The 15965-nt window shown below is 39.1% G+C and overlaps 1 long non-coding RNA gene across 1 annotated transcript in view; it reads right to left on the minus strand.

Annotated features, from left to right (window-relative positions):
- Nucleotides 1–2402: 2402 nt before the first annotated feature.
- The window catches only part of LOC108883345 (uncharacterized), a 49575-nt gene continuing 36012 nt past the window's right edge, over nt 2403–15965 (minus strand). Inside the window, exon 3 of the long non-coding RNA XR_001960926.2 lies at nt 2403–2526. This is a non-coding gene — a long non-coding RNA (uncharacterized LOC108883345). The remainder of the gene's footprint in view (nt 2527–15965) is intronic.

Below are 15965 nucleotides of genomic sequence, written 5' to 3' on the forward strand. Positions count from 1 at the left end.
ATCAGTGCTGCTTGTAGGCAACCACACAACTTTCCACTACAATAATAGTGCTGCTGGTTTCTCTGTCTTCTGTTGACATTTTACCTGAAAAGTGTAGCTTGGCCATCAGTCCTTTAAAATTTATATTATGTATGAATCTTCTGTTAATAACAAATCATCTGGTGACATGAAAAGGTACAAGTACAAGATTTAAGTTTCTTCCAACTTATGCCATTTGAGCGTTGGCAATATTTTAAGATAGCTAGCTACAGCTGATAAAATCTGCTAGTGACATTTCAGCCAGTAAAATCCACAGTCATTAGGCAGTAATGAGAACTTGCCTTTGTTCATGTCGATGTGAAATCAAAGACCCATTGTTTAAAAAAGATCAACAATTCCTAGTGGTTGTTTTGCTGCTGTTATCTTGATAGGTACAGCAACAGTTACTAAGAGGTGTGGGGCTTACTGCATGATCTATGATATATTGTCCCATCAAAAGATTAGGAAACATGGCAGCAAGAGAGCCTCATGCCATACCTCTTTCTCCAGATAAATAAATACAGTCACAGCTTTGTCCCTGCCCACGGGGTTAATGGGGTTATAGTGGTGCAGTTTTCAAACCATTACTTTGAATGTCACATCACTTGATGCACATCAACCCCCTCAGATGTAAAAACCTCTCATGCAATCATGGCACTAATTTGGCAAATGATATGTGCTAATTTCAAGTTGCAGAGAAGAAGGTTACAAAACTGCAATTGGCATGGACATAAAAATACTCTGACCGCTTTAGTCCACCTTTACCTCTTTGAATGAGAGCAGGTCAGAATATAAATATCACAAAGAGTAATTACAAAATCCCTGGTATTTGAAAAGGTCAGTTCTACTTTTTTTATTGAAACCACTGATGGGATGCTGGCTCTTTCTCTTCAGCCACAGCAATGAAAAGATCTGCTACCGTTTTTTAAATGCGGTTTCCTAACAAACCCCCCCGTAGTGAGGAATAAAAGCTATTGAGGCAACTTGGGTGTAAGGCCCCTTACTTGGAAAGGGATCAAATGTGTGAGCAGAGGGCTGTTTCAGACGTATATGTTAATGAGGAAGTACTGCCAAGAGGGTGTTGCTCCAGCAGCTCAGACTCAGGATGTGAACAAGACTGAAGCCTAAGTCCAGTGCAAAAACATTTATCATCCAGTTCCCAGAAAAGACAACATATGTTTTCAGCCCACTCCTGGATTGTAATCTCTCATGTCATTAATAGACACAGCATGGCAGTATGGCTGAAATAAATGTAAAATCAACTTTTCAGCATTGAAATCCTATTAGTCTCCATGTGGAAGTTAAAATACTCTGTAAAATGTACACTGTAATTTCCTTGTCATATTTTGTTGACGAGTGTCTCTGTCAAAGTGAAAAACCAGGAGACAGCAGAGTCATTTTTACTTCTCCATTTTCTCTATGTACACAGGATTAATTAGTCTGCTTTGATTAGAGCAACATCCCAGCCAGTCAGTTCATTAAAGGGGGGCTCCGTTTACTTCCTGTCATGCAAAAGGTCTTTAGATCGCGCGGCAGGTTGTAAGAATGTCTCTAAATGGCAACATCTGAATCCTGAACTCTCCTGATGAATTACGTACACATGTCGTAGATGTATGCATGTGTGAGCAGCAGTGACAAGTTTTCACTTTCTTTTCCATGGAATATTTTGTGCAATGGGTTAAAGCAGCAACAGAGCAGATGTCGTCTACAAATCCCAGCCTATCAGGCATGGGGCCAGTCATTGTGACGGCCTTTTGCCAAGTTGAAAACATGCTTTCCAGACCGGACTGGTCGGCTTGTTTTCTCTTGCAAAGCCTGATATGTTTGTTGCATCCTGTCTCAGTGGATAGCTTGTGAGCTCTATTATATGTTACAGATAAGGTTTTATTCCTGTGCAGAAACAACAAGCAGTTTTTTGCCATTTCTTTGAGAAAAAAAAAATCAGTTTAATCAGCTAAATTCAAATGACTAAATGATATCACTAAATCCATCGAAAACTTAGTGAAGATTTGAATGTCGAGCACATTTACATGTCTATACAACAGAGAAATGCAGTCAAACATTCTCTCACAAACCATAGGCCCCGTGGAACAGATTTCACTCTTTTGTATCCAGGCAACAGATTAAACATTATCATGTTTTCTTACACAACACTATTGGGCCAGGCCAACCAAAACAGACCTAAAACAATTCACATCAGATAATGTGGCAATTTTTGCACAGGGGACCTGATTTCGCCTCACAAGAACATACCAACACCAGACCAACTCAGTGCAGGTATTTGTGCCCGAAATAATGCATTCACAGTGCCCACTATGAATGAAATGGACTCAGCAGTTATAGACATATCTAATAATGACACTACATGAGGACTGAGAAACCGCTCTGAGCACTTTTTATTAACTTGCGTCAAGTTAAATGCTTCAAACTGCCACTCAGGGATGCTGTCAAGGAGTCCCCTCTTTGTCTTCTTTGCTATCACTTTCTTCTCCGTTTCCTCCCAGCTGTCTACAGAAATACATGTAAAAAAAAAAAAGAAGAAGCAGATTTTAGCAGAACAAGCAGAAGATTAATCAACGTTCTGCTCTTAATTACCTTCTCCTTTTCGTGCCTAATATTAAAATAAGTGAAATTGCAGTTCACTTCAGATTTGGCAACAAATTTTCTCAAGATAAAGATTATTTGGGGAAAGTAAAATGGGAGGACAGGAAACATCAGTATTGACAAAGTACTTGTACAAATATTAGGATAACACTCTGCTGAACTCAAAATAAGGAAGGTATGGGCTGCATGTTATTTCAACTCGGTATCCTGCCATTGTAAGATGGGATGGGATGGAAAAAAAAAGCACAGCTAAAATCACAAATCCTGATTTAAATACTCAGTAATAGTTCATTACTAGATTTTCATGGGATCACACAAGAGAAAAGAGAAACAGAGAAACTGGGGTTTGTGGACTTTGATAAACCTGTGATCACTTGAGGGGAGAAATTAATCCTTGTGATGACTCTCAACTTCATATAGATCCAAGCTTGACCCCCCACCCCAAGTCTCAGCTTTAATGATGTCCAGAGTCATTAAGTGTAAATATATACCTTTCCAAACAACTATGACATTCAGAAGAGCCCTTATGGGTTGTCTCAGGGGTCAGGAGATCCATATATCTTTGCCGGTATCAGGGCATACCTAGCATTCACCATCAGGCCACACACGAAGTTCACCTTAATGGAATCTCCCCCCCCCATCACTGTGACGAAGTAGCACCACATGAATGATGTTTATTAGTTATCAGTGTATAAAGTGAAATGGAAAAGCTCAGTCATCGCCCCCCTTGTTATTGTCGGCCTATGATAAGCTTGGTCGTGGCGTCCAAGCAGAGACTAGATTCGATGTTTGAAAAGGAGGAAACAGAGAGAACGCTCTGTGAGTTCTCCACTGCTTGCTGAGGTGAGCTTATTAAATGACAAGGCTGTTAACATATCTGCAGTGATGGAACAGATTTCGTCTATGATAGCTGATGAGGCAGCTGACACATTTCATCATCTCAAGTGCTGATAAAAATTTGACCACACTAGATCACAGACAGTGATAGTTTGAGAAAAAAAAAGATTTTACAAGACGGACTGAAATTGCAAGCTTGCAGAAAACGTCCTAGATATGATTCGCTGTGACAAATGATGGCGGATTTCTGTATTTACAATTTTGTTAAAACACAGTGGACCTCCTAAATTCCACACATTGTTGGGCATGGTCTATCAAATATGGCTTGATACGTCTTGTGGGAGTCAAGGCATGTCACACACTAATGAAACAAGTCTGTGTTGGTTATTTATTCCTCCAAAGATGCCTCATGGGGTCAAACACAAAATTTGTTTCTCCAATGGTGAATATCTCTCTAGGGTGGTCAGACCAACCTGACAAAACTGTTTTATTTCTGAATAAAGCCTGGAAAATGTTTCATTTATATCTGGTGGTATGCATTGCTTAGGCTGACTTGTTGATACTAAAACCTTTCTTAAGCTTTTAGCAGGTATCATCATCTACTAATGCAAGAGCTGGGAGAAGTATCATACTGTGCCTGATTGCTATCCAGTGGGAGTTGCTGTGTGCTGTGTATCCTGTCCCAACTCTCATCTCCCTCTGCCCACATATCTGCTCTTGGATTAGTTAGAAAGAAAGCAAAGCAAGTCAAATTATTAGGGAGTGATTTATAAAATACTCCTTTGATTCTTTTTTTTTTTCTCTCTCCTGCAGCCCGAGGGAAATGTACAGTTCCTTGACCTTCTGAAATGACGCACTGGGGAATAAGCAGGAGGGATTTGTTCCCCCCTCCACCAGATGGTGTACCCATTGGAGTTCATGGAGGCATTTATAGCAACAAGGTGGGGTCTGGCGTGCGACTGAGGTGGGAGACTGTTGGGATACAATACTGCTGAAGTCACATACAGTGCTTGCTCCACGTGACACAGGTCAGATTGACTCCCATCACCACTGAAATCAACATAATGCCCAAAACAATTTCCTCTGGATAGATCTCATTGTTTACTGCAGTGCAAAAACTTTAAATAGCAGAGTGCTTGAACTTCCTCTGCATTATACTTTGTGATTGCATCTGACTTGAAAACATGTCCATGAATATTTCCCAACAGGCAGTTCTTTTTTTTCCCCAATGTGGACGACATAACAATCACAAGACTCCTTGATTTCAATCTGAATTCCACTCATTCCAGATGCGTGCACTATGTTCCTGCAACATGAGATAAAGGATAATACTGCTGGGTCACTGCTCTGAGTCTCATCTCCTAACTTCACCATTGCCCTCTAGTGAACACTAAATAAGAAGGTCAATCAGTTCTGAGGCTGTTAGCTAAGGTGCTTGGAGTTTTTGCTCTGTAGGAGACAGAATCACTGTTTGATTTCAGCATCCAGGTCTAAGACAATATGTTACCTCTCATATATACTGCTGATTTACTTCAGAAATACTTGTATTTTTAAACAAATTCGTTTTTAATTTGAAGTTGAAGTCTTGTGATGACCAGGTTCCTTCCTATGATCTTATTGAATCCAAACAAAATTAGACTAAATGAATGAGAAAACAAGCAAAACACAGAAAATTAAATGAAAAAAAAAAAAAAGTACTTCAGATGCTTGTACAATTTCATAAACAGGCCAGAACAGTCAGTGCTACTACACATATAATATCCTAAAATTGTTGTACCAATAGTAGACCCATCCCATCAGGACTGAATGTAAAGAGATACTGTATCTGGCCTCACAGTCTGCCTTAAAGGTGCAGTAAGTAAAATATTTGGTGACATTTAGTGGCAGCAAGAGGAAACTACAACAATAAATAACTTCAACCTCAATGCCTTTTCCTTAAACAAACTATGTCGGAGTATCACTTACAAGTTTTAAAGGGACATTATGTAACTTTTGAGAGAGGGAATAACACATTCTTCTTTACGCATGAAAAGTTGAAAACACACTCGTGCTCAATTCAGTACACTCAGGGGTTTTGCTGCTACAGCCTTATTTGGTCTGGTATGACCAGTGGTTACAGTGGCTAATGTTAGCCAGTGTCAGCTAGCAATCACCATTTCTGAGCCAGTTCATTGTCTTTATTAGGTTGCTCTTTTCTACATGCTACTGCTATGTGCTGCTGCATCTACCAGCCCTGTAATTGAGCCTTCTTTAAGCTGTTAGCTCTGACAGTACTGACACCCTCTCTAAACTGGACTGACAGCAGCGGGTAACACAGGGCACACTGAGAGTACAGCTGCTGGATGTGGATAAACAGTTGATGAATGCAATTCTGTGATGAACTGATGTTGCAATACACCACCCACAAATATTACCCATCTAGTTTATGTGGCTATTCTTAGTGATATCATGTAAACAATCATGCTGCTAACAATGTAGCTGATAATATCAAGATGTAGCCAACACTCAGAGTTTAAACACTTCCTAAGGTCCTAAAGGTTCTTCTGTGTTTTATGAATAAGAATGTCTCTCACCCTCTCCTGACATTTTGACTTATTCACCCCTAATCACATCAGGCCACAGTACATTAAACCTAAACAGCTTGAATATAACTGATGTTATTTATACTACCTTGTTCCAAAATAATAAGATAAATAGCCAGTGCAACAGAGGAAAATTGATTATCTCATCATGCATCTCTGCACAGCTCTCAATTTTAGTTTATCTCACTGTCACAAGCTGAGCTGAATCATTCCAACAGTATCGTTTTGTATGGGGCTCACTGTGAAATTGATTTCACTTGACTTCAGTCTGTCTGCATAGATTCGAAGTGACTGGGCTTCCGAGTCTCTGAGAGTTGTAATGAGACAGAAATCTGCCTGAAAGCCGGAAATGGAGGAACACGGCACAAACAACTGAAGCAAGATCAATGAAGGAGACAAAATCTATCTCCCTTCTTCCCCCTTTTAAAAGATGAATAATATAGCATTTCAGTAACTGTTCACATGTATGGCCCTGGAAATATGCTGTAAAGTCACATATGTTTCTGTTCACAATCAACACAACAGACAGAGCTTTTCATCTAATGTGTCCTTATTAAAAAGAAAGGGAGACTGCTGACATGACTGAGAGTCTGTGTGGTTGCCTTTCACTGAGGGTGAGACCAGTGTCCAGCAGAGGGCAATAAAATACCTGCCTCCTGCTTTACTGTCTCTGTTCTGCTCTGTCTCCTTTGGCCTCCTGGCAGCTACAGACATTCTCCTCTTGTCTCTCTGCTTTTGCTAAATTTCCCTCTAATTCCCCTCTCTACTCTTTCTGGACCTTCTGCGTGATTAAAATTCAGTTCTTAATTGAATAGCCTCTTTGAAATAGAGGTTAGAATAACAATTTTATCGTCCTCTTGGGGATGTAAAATCAGAATATTCGTTTTTTTAGGAACTTGATATGAATACCTGTGTGAGACAGTGGATCTCTTAATAAAAGACACTCCATCAAGAATTCATTTGGACTTTAGGTGAAGGATTTATTCAAGGCTTAAGTTAGGGGGGGTCTGCATATCTGTGCCTATCATAACAAATGAAAGTACTAGTATGAAAGTACCCCCAAGAAGCAGGAGATCAAACAACTCCAATCTAAAGATCTGAGAAAAGTGTATGAATATCCAAAGAGGGAAAGTAACAGATGAACAGCTTGCCTGGCTCTGCTGTTCAATCTGACAGTCACAACTGAAATGATGCAAAACACTTCACAAGTTGTGACGCTTCAGCTTTTAACATGGATCTAAAGTATTTCAAATGAAAATAATGTTTATTCAACAGGATGTGTGAGATCAGAGGTGTTAATGCGGCATGCTATGTGAACTCAGCAGCTCTGTGTGTGCCGAAAACTACAAAGGATTCAATATTAATATTATGAAAATTAAGAACTTTTAACCTCTCATCACTGTGTGTGCACTCGTGGATGTTTGTGCACGTGTACGTGAATAGTGATATAGTTCCAGCAAACATCAGCAATCATAGTGAAAATGCCTGTGTTCTGGCTATATGTGCCAAATGAGCATCAGGTTGGATGTTTGGTGTGTATGATGTGATGCAGGGGGGCTGGATTACAGTATCAGAGATCTGAGCCCAGACTCTGTTTAACACCGGAGGCAAACATCATGAAACACTTCTATTGTGATGACAGGATAATCTGCAGCACATGTTAATCCAGCTTCCTCCCTCTCCTACCCTCGCAGTGTTTCTAGGTTATAGCTAAGCTTTAAAGTTCAATCCCACACTGAGCCTGTAGTTTATTGCAGTTCAGCTCTGGTTTATTGCACCTCTAATCAGTTTGAAATATGTTTGACTCCATCAAACTCCCTGTCGGCTTAGAACTGTCTGTGCATCAACAATTTCTACACCAATCTGCCTTTACTGATGACTGGATAATCTGCATCATATGTTAATCCAATTTGTCGCCATACCTAAAGAACTGTACAGCGCAGCCGAACAGATGAATTTCCTCCACACTGCAATTAGACATGCACACACTAATCATGCTTGCACAGTCAAACACAAAAGTCGCAGTTCCTCTGATGTACCACAGTGTCTGGAGGATGTGGGGGAGAAACACACGAACAGCAATTTTCGCTCAATGAAACTGCAGGACATCATTCACATTTATTTCGATTCTTCTCTCACTAGACCTGATTCGCCACCAAGCAATTTGCCATGATCACAAAAAAAAAAAAAAAAAGACAAAGCAGAGATCTGTGCAGACAGCTCTGCGACACAATCTGTTGGGTTCTGTACTGTCTGTCCCAGACGTATAATTCATGACATTTGTACAGTACATGTAAAACAATAAAACAAAAACAACAAAGAAATAAAGGAAAACAAAGGAAAATTGACAAATATGTTGTGTTATCTGTACCTGAGGTTATTTCTAAAGTGGTGTAGTGGAAATGGTTGTATTTAGGCATTTATTATCTCTGGCCATGTTGGGATGTCTTAATGATTATATTAATAATTAATCTTTCTTTCTTTAAATAAAAAAAAAAAAGTCAGCTTTGTGGAACCAATAGATTAAAAGCCAGGGGATCACCAAAGTTAGTACAGTTCATTCTCTGGGCTACATGAATGTCTTAATAAAGTGTCATTTCAGTATATAAAAGTTGCTGATTTAGGTTAATTTTAAGGATTAATGTTAATTTTCTGAAAAAGCTGCCTAAGCGATTTATATTAAAATTTAATCCAAAGTTACTGTTTGGATTAGAATATGGTCAATATTACAGTAATATACGTACAATACATTTGAAAGCATAAAGACTTTTCACCAATGCTTCACCATTGGACTATTGAAATATGATGTTATCATGTGAACAACTGTCAATGCTGAAAGGGTCTTCTGTTAATTCTGAATAGAACTGTGCCACTTGTTCAACATGAAGTCATACTACAAGGCTTTATGACTGCCATTCCTCTTTAGGCATTGTTTTTAATGCATTAAAAAGCTCTGAAAAGCCACTTCACAGTCAGGGAGCATGGCACTAAACAGATGCACGAGAGGCTCTTCACTTACAACATCGAGGAAATGGAAAATCAGGAAACACAAGTGGCAGGCATGATTAATGGAAATATCACACATTTAATAATCATTCAGTGTTAGTTCACAATGTGACAGGAAAGAGAGTGTTATTGTTATGTAAAACTCCAGCTGTTATTGGGATTTCATGTCAGGTCCTTGGTTTGGTAATTGGACTTGTAAAGTACTCCAAAAAAGGTCAAACACTCCATGCAATTGTGCAGTGACGCAAAAGCTGATCGGAAGTTTATTGATACCTAAAAAGACCAGACCCTCATACATGATTTCCTAATTCTGCAAACATAAAGTACAGAGATCTTTCAGACATAACAGTCAGAAATGAGCACAAATCAAACAAATGAGAAAAAAAAAGTGCACAACCCAAACTGAACGACCAGAACACAAATTCTCATGTGAGACTGGAAGAAGGTATAAACAGAGATCCATCAATAAACAATTTCCTTGCTTGTTTATGTGACATTTCACATGGCGTAGGCAAAGACTCGTGGCACACTGCACTATTTCTCTGTTTGCTTGCTGCCTTTGAACAGTTTTGTATTTATTATCATTATCCACTTAGAGAGGTAAAAATCAATCATATTTAAAATGATTTTAACTGAAATGACTACATTGAGAAGCAAAATAATAATCCTCTGTAAAAGTAATAATAATAATGATATTAAATAAATGAATAACCTGCACACTCTATGATTATGTCCACTGAAAGTAAATCCTATAACTAGAACTTAACAGACTTTGTTCACTTTAGTCTGATAGTTGTGATGTCTAAGTATATCTATAATAAGCCCAACACTTATATGTGTCCATCCCATGAGACAAATACACAAAGACACACACACACACACACACACACACACACACACACACACACACACACACATATAATGAACCACGAACCCCTCTTAGCTCTCATTAAGATAACGTTAAGTGCACATTAGTGCAGTTTATTGACTACAAAATATTATAGTCTACAATATTTGCCATGAGAAATTTGGAATATTAAGTATTAAATTGTGCAGTGATAATCTTTCACCATTAAAAGAATAACCATGACATATCCAAAGAGAATACATACAGCATTTTACACACTTGATCAGACTGGATGATAAAGCTATTCTGTGTGTATTAGATCCCTCACCCCCACAGCAGCTCCAAAACTGAAAATAGTCCCTCTGAAAATTACTTGGAGTATCATTTGATTTTACACTGAGCAGGGTTTTCTATTGTAACTGCCTGTGCAGCTCATCTGGCTCTGCTAGAGCACTTTTATCAATTTCCTGGGCAAACACACAGGAGAGCAAATGAAACACAAGTGAAATCAAAACATAGAATTCAAATAAAAAGAGTTTAGAGGAAGGTACTACATTGAGTCTGAGCAGACTCAATGTAGTTCAGCAACAACAACGTAAAAAAAATTGATTATTGAACTGACTTCATCACTGACATTTTGTGTTCTTGTGGTATTTCAAGTGGGATGCATGTGGCCACAAAGCTGAGCTAATCAGCTTACAGACTCTTCAGGTGTGCTGCACCGGGTGCTCTGTCATCTTCTGTCTGAGCTGGTGATTTCTGTCTCAATCAAACACAGCCCTGTCTACAGGTGTACATCATCTAGATGTACCTCAACAGACACTCAAAAAGAGAGGGTGAACTTGCAGGTGCTGCCTTATTGAACGTCACTATGCAGCAAACAAAGTAGCATCACATGACAGATGAAAGCAAAGCATGATGTTCCAGAGTCAGAGGTTCAGCCAGATCAGTGAGCATTGGCCCTCATGGGTATTGTAGACAGAATGAAGTCTTTTGCTGATTGATCATTTGTCAAAATGTTGATTGCTCAACATCACAGAATGGAAACATGCAGACTGATTATACGTGGGCAGAGGTGATTGCCCCCTGGTGATCTCATTTCAACGGGGAGATAATTAAATGGATCGTAAACCAGCATCTAATAAAAGATGCATTCCCTCCAGGGATTATGATAACAATGGATTTGTAATTGCTTGACACCAGCCAATCTTTCATTCATAAATTCACAGCTGTCCTTTCAACTAATGCAGTTTTTAACTAGAATCAAAGGCATAATAGCGTCGTTAGAAGTGGATATGGCACCAGAAAATAAAAAAATGCATTAAGCAAGCAAAAAAACAGTGAGAAATAGATTATAAATGATGCATGTTTAGAAAATAGATGCATGTGTTGACTAATGAATCACAGTATGAGCACCTCAAGGTGAAAATCAAAGGCAGTTAAGGCAACATACACACAAGTCCTTTTGGGAAAACAACCTTGTTTCACGTTGGCCACCATACATCTATTCTTTCATCAACGTTTTCAGAAACTATGGATTTCCCAGCCCACAGAGGACACACAAATCCATCAGCTGATGTTAAGAATATCACAAAAAACGGGAGTTTTTCATCAGATAGCAACCAGCATCCAGGCTGTGCCCAGCAACAAGGGGCTCCTCCTCCTCCTCCTCCTCCCTTCTCACAGTGGGATACTCACCTTCATTCTTCATCTCAGAAATTTTGAAGAGCAGCCTCTAATTAAATGAAGGATTGCAGCATTAGCATGAATCCTTGCATTAATTTGTCATCAACTGTGATGACAAATTTGTAAAAGGATAAGGTGTAACAGTCCTGGAGTGTTTGTCCTCCCTAATCCCCAAATCAAATATCAACTAAATCTCAACTAATGTCCTCATTTGTCATTTAAAGGAAAATATATTAACGTGTAATGTCAGTTAAGATAGGTTATCGAGGATATTAACAAATGTAATCCATCAGTCTGTATTTTCCAAGATAACCTACACAGTGACAGTGAGATAAGAGGTTGTATTATTCTTTTATCATCACCAATTTTATTTACTAGGAGAAACTCACTTAAAAATTTGTAGATCCACTTACTGAAGGACACATATCATCATTGTTATTCAATTAGGGAAACTATTACAAGTTGGGAGCACATTAAATGTCACTTTTAAAATGATTATCTGAGCATTTCGATGTAGGACAAGCTTACTTGTTTTGTGCATTTGGTAAATATGTTTTTTTGTTTGTTTGTTTGTTTTGTTTTCTCATGGTACAAAATATATTGGGAAATTACAAATGATAAAAAAATGCACCTCTGTGGATAGGCTGCATCTTTACCTCGGCTTAAAGACAGATTAGGTTAGTATAAGGATTTCTCTCAATCATACTATCATCACTGTTGTGTTTTTACAAAGTGGATACTGGAGACTATTTATCATCTCACTATTCCTGCCCCCGGGGTAGAGTTTATCACTGGAGCTTAACTGACCTGAGACGTCCTGATTTCTGGATCATTTCCACCATCACAGCAACCTATAAAGTGATTAGATGTTCTTATCAAGGCTTGTTAGCATATTAATTAGAGATGGGAGGGAGCTGATAGGGAAGTGAAAGACACAGTTTCTGAGCTTCTTCCTCTGGGGTTTGAATGCATTTTCGCCATCTCTTTGGATATGTTGAAGTATCGCCTTAGATATAATCTCTATGCAGGTCCTCACACAGTAGTGATCCTATAGGACCAGTGTTTGCACACAATGAGTCAATTATTAGAGAGAACTTCATTATGCTAATCCTCTCATACCTCTCTTATCTGGTCTTCGGCTATAGCAATAGAACGAGTAGGGTGGTAATGAGCCAACTGCATAATAAAATCAGATAGACGAACACACAAGATTGACGCAGTCCCACCAGTTTGCCACAGCCAAACATTTCATTTAGCCACTGCTATTTATTCTTCATCCACATACATTTTAGAACAAGCGTCACTGTGCCCTTTGTTTCATGTCAAAATGGCCTATTTCAATATGCAGGAAATGCTGAATACTGTGCTGACCTCAGTGTGACGTTCACACCTGCAAAGGCACGGAAACTGGACTGTAAACACCTCTGAAACAAAAGAGCATTTCCACGAAAGATGAAAATGCTAAGCTCTGCGGTGTTATCCCTCCCTGGAGCCATTGTGCTGCCTGTCGCCAAGCATCTAAAGAAAGGGTGGTGGAAAGTTTATCTGAGGGCATATTTACAGCAAATCCATTTGGAGAGGTTTATTCCAGCTTTTGAGTGTTGTGTCTGTGTGAGTGAGTTCTTTTCCCCTCGCTGGTGGCAGGAGGAAGATCAATGCCAATCAAAGTGGACTACAGACCTAAAAACTTCATCAATATGTCTAAAAATGTCCTGTGCTGTCCTGAAATGTTGTCCAGTGTGTTAGGAATGAGAACTGATGTCTCTAACTTGGTAGAATGACAGGTTGCAGAGCTCCAGTAGAGCTACTTGTGCGTCTCTGTAACTATGTGTACAAGTTTTGTTGGGCTTGAGCGTGGAGTTAAATATAAAGTAGGCTTTAATTTACAGTTTATATTCTGTGATTCAGATCAAAGAAAATGAGCTGAGGATGTAATTGCACCCTCCATCTAACACTATAGGACAGATTTTCACAAAATGTTCAAAACGCATTACAGCAGCAGTCACTACCTAAGAGTTTTTACTCAGCTCTAAGTTTGTTTATCGCATGCAGGAAAAGCATAATAACTTTCTGGCACAGGCTCGAAGTAGTGAACAAAATTAGTGGTACAGAATCATCTCCTGTGCCTGCCTCAGGTTTACCCCACATGACTCACCTCTGACTAAATTAATTCAGAAAAAAGAATCTGATTGACATGTTGTCTCTTCAAGGCACAAAAGCTGATTAGCGAGTCACTTGTAAGTGTCGTATGCCAGAATTACAGATTTAGCATATACAAGTATACGCTCTTAATTGAATTGCTAGAGCGAGGTGCAACCGTGCATACAAAATATGGTCTGGTTATTTGAAGGGCAGTGCTCATGACAGCAGCTGACAGGGTTTCTGCATTGTGCAGGATGCTATGGAAGACATCTCTACAGTGTAATTTACTTTAGCACTGAGGAATCCTCCAAACTGGTACCGTGGCAGGCACCCCTTAGTGGAGATGATGGAGGTAATCATTAGAACATCAGAATGGCTTGTTGGTAAGAAAAGGCAGCAGGGGAATGACTCGCCTCCCACTCAACAGGGTACCTATTGCAGCTCTGTCTACGGCGGTGCCGTAAACAAAAAGGGCTGCATGCCAAGCTGAATGATAAGTATAAATAGTCTATGTAAATCAAGCAGCATGTCTATTGTTTAGGGGGGGAGGGGCGCACAAAGCACTCTCCATTCAACAACACCACCACAAAGGGCTGTCATTTTTTCAGAAAAGGTAAAACAAAGTTATGGGAGAATCAATAAATCTGATTTAAAGCCTACTATTGCACAGCTCATTTACATGCATGATGTAGCCTGATTACTGAGAATAATCAGATTAGTGGTATAGTGTGATTAGAGTTTCTACATGGATTTCAGTAAGCCAATTTTCCCAGTAAGACAAGTGTACATGATCTGTTTGGATAATGTACAGAGGGACGTATATTGGCCCAAAGGAAACATGATCATTTAATTTTTTCTTAATTAAAAAAAGGAGATAATATATTCCACTTGTGTTGGTTTTCCTCGGTTGTGCTCTACAAATTATTGTGGCCCTATTTTCCTCGAAGCATTCGTGACCACACCACTCCAGTGTGGCAATCCATTTGTCTTTCCTGTTTGTTCTCCCTTACTGCCACTTGTCTCCAACCAGGAAATCACTGAGAAATGAAGGGAATGACTGAAGGAGACAGAAGTTAACAGACCCGACAGCTGTTTTTAAATCTCCACGTCCATTACAGCAGAAATGTCAGTATTACAAACTTTACACAGGTAGAAAAAGGTTACTCAAATTTGTTGGGTTTGTTTGAAGTAGCATTCAAGTGAAGCTGCACATTTAGACATTAAAGAGACTGATGACAAACTGCAGCTGGGTGTAAAATTGGCTTTTGCCTTGACAGCTTTTGACACATTTTCTTCACTTTGTTTCTGTAAGTGGGAAATGGGGATATTTGTCAGCCTTTGCTGTCATTGTTAATTAATGTGAATGTTCACTTTTAAAGGTCTGGGTATCTACAGCTACAGTGTTGAAAAATACTGATATATTAATACGTGCACAAGGTTTTTCATTTTGATTGAAGATTTTTGGTCAGCTGTTTACATGGGATGTGATTTCATACAGTCTGGTGTTTGCATATGTTGACACACCTGTGTGACGTGTGCAAAAAGCAATGAATACATCATGCATTTGTCCCCACGTCCCCATATATTTACATCAAGATGGAGGGCATGTGCAAAGAGAACACAGCCAGAAAGTTATTGGGTTAAATTGTTTACATGGTACAATTTTTCTTTTGGTTGGTTTATGAAAAGGTTTAAACTATCCCTCTGCAATCAATGATAAATACTAATGGCACTGTCATATTGCATGGCAAGCCAGCACAGAAAAGGTAGAGTTGTATGGAGAAATAATACCTGATAACCGGTAAAATTTTCAGGCTTTTCTCAGTTGCTCAGAAATCTAACAGCACTGATATATTGGGCAGTCTAAAGTTTTTAAATTAAAGGTAGGGATGTCTTTGTTTGCTGTTGTTTGTGAATGTGTTTTCTGTGTTCCTGTGATTGGTTCAACACTGACCAATAAATCATGTCTACGAGGAGAAATGCAGCGGCAGACCCCATGAATCAAGACGTGTCACTTCCAGCACATGGTATTTGGAAACCAGGCGACATCAGTGCAACATGCACCAAATGTTACCTATAGCCATCGTGATACTAGATCATGGTCTTCTGAGTAAGATATAGTGATGCATTTGCCTAGATACACCCACAAGAGACTGTGCACACCAAACTGCACATTGTTTCCAAATGAAGCTGAAGACCAGTGGCTGGGATTGTTTCTCCACCCACATTTCTCTTTTCTAAAA

Source organism: Lates calcarifer, linkage group LG4 (assembly GCF_001640805.2).
Source record: "Lates calcarifer isolate ASB-BC8 linkage group LG4, TLL_Latcal_v3, whole genome shotgun sequence".
Lineage (NCBI taxonomy): Eukaryota > Metazoa > Chordata > Actinopteri > Centropomidae > Lates > Lates calcarifer.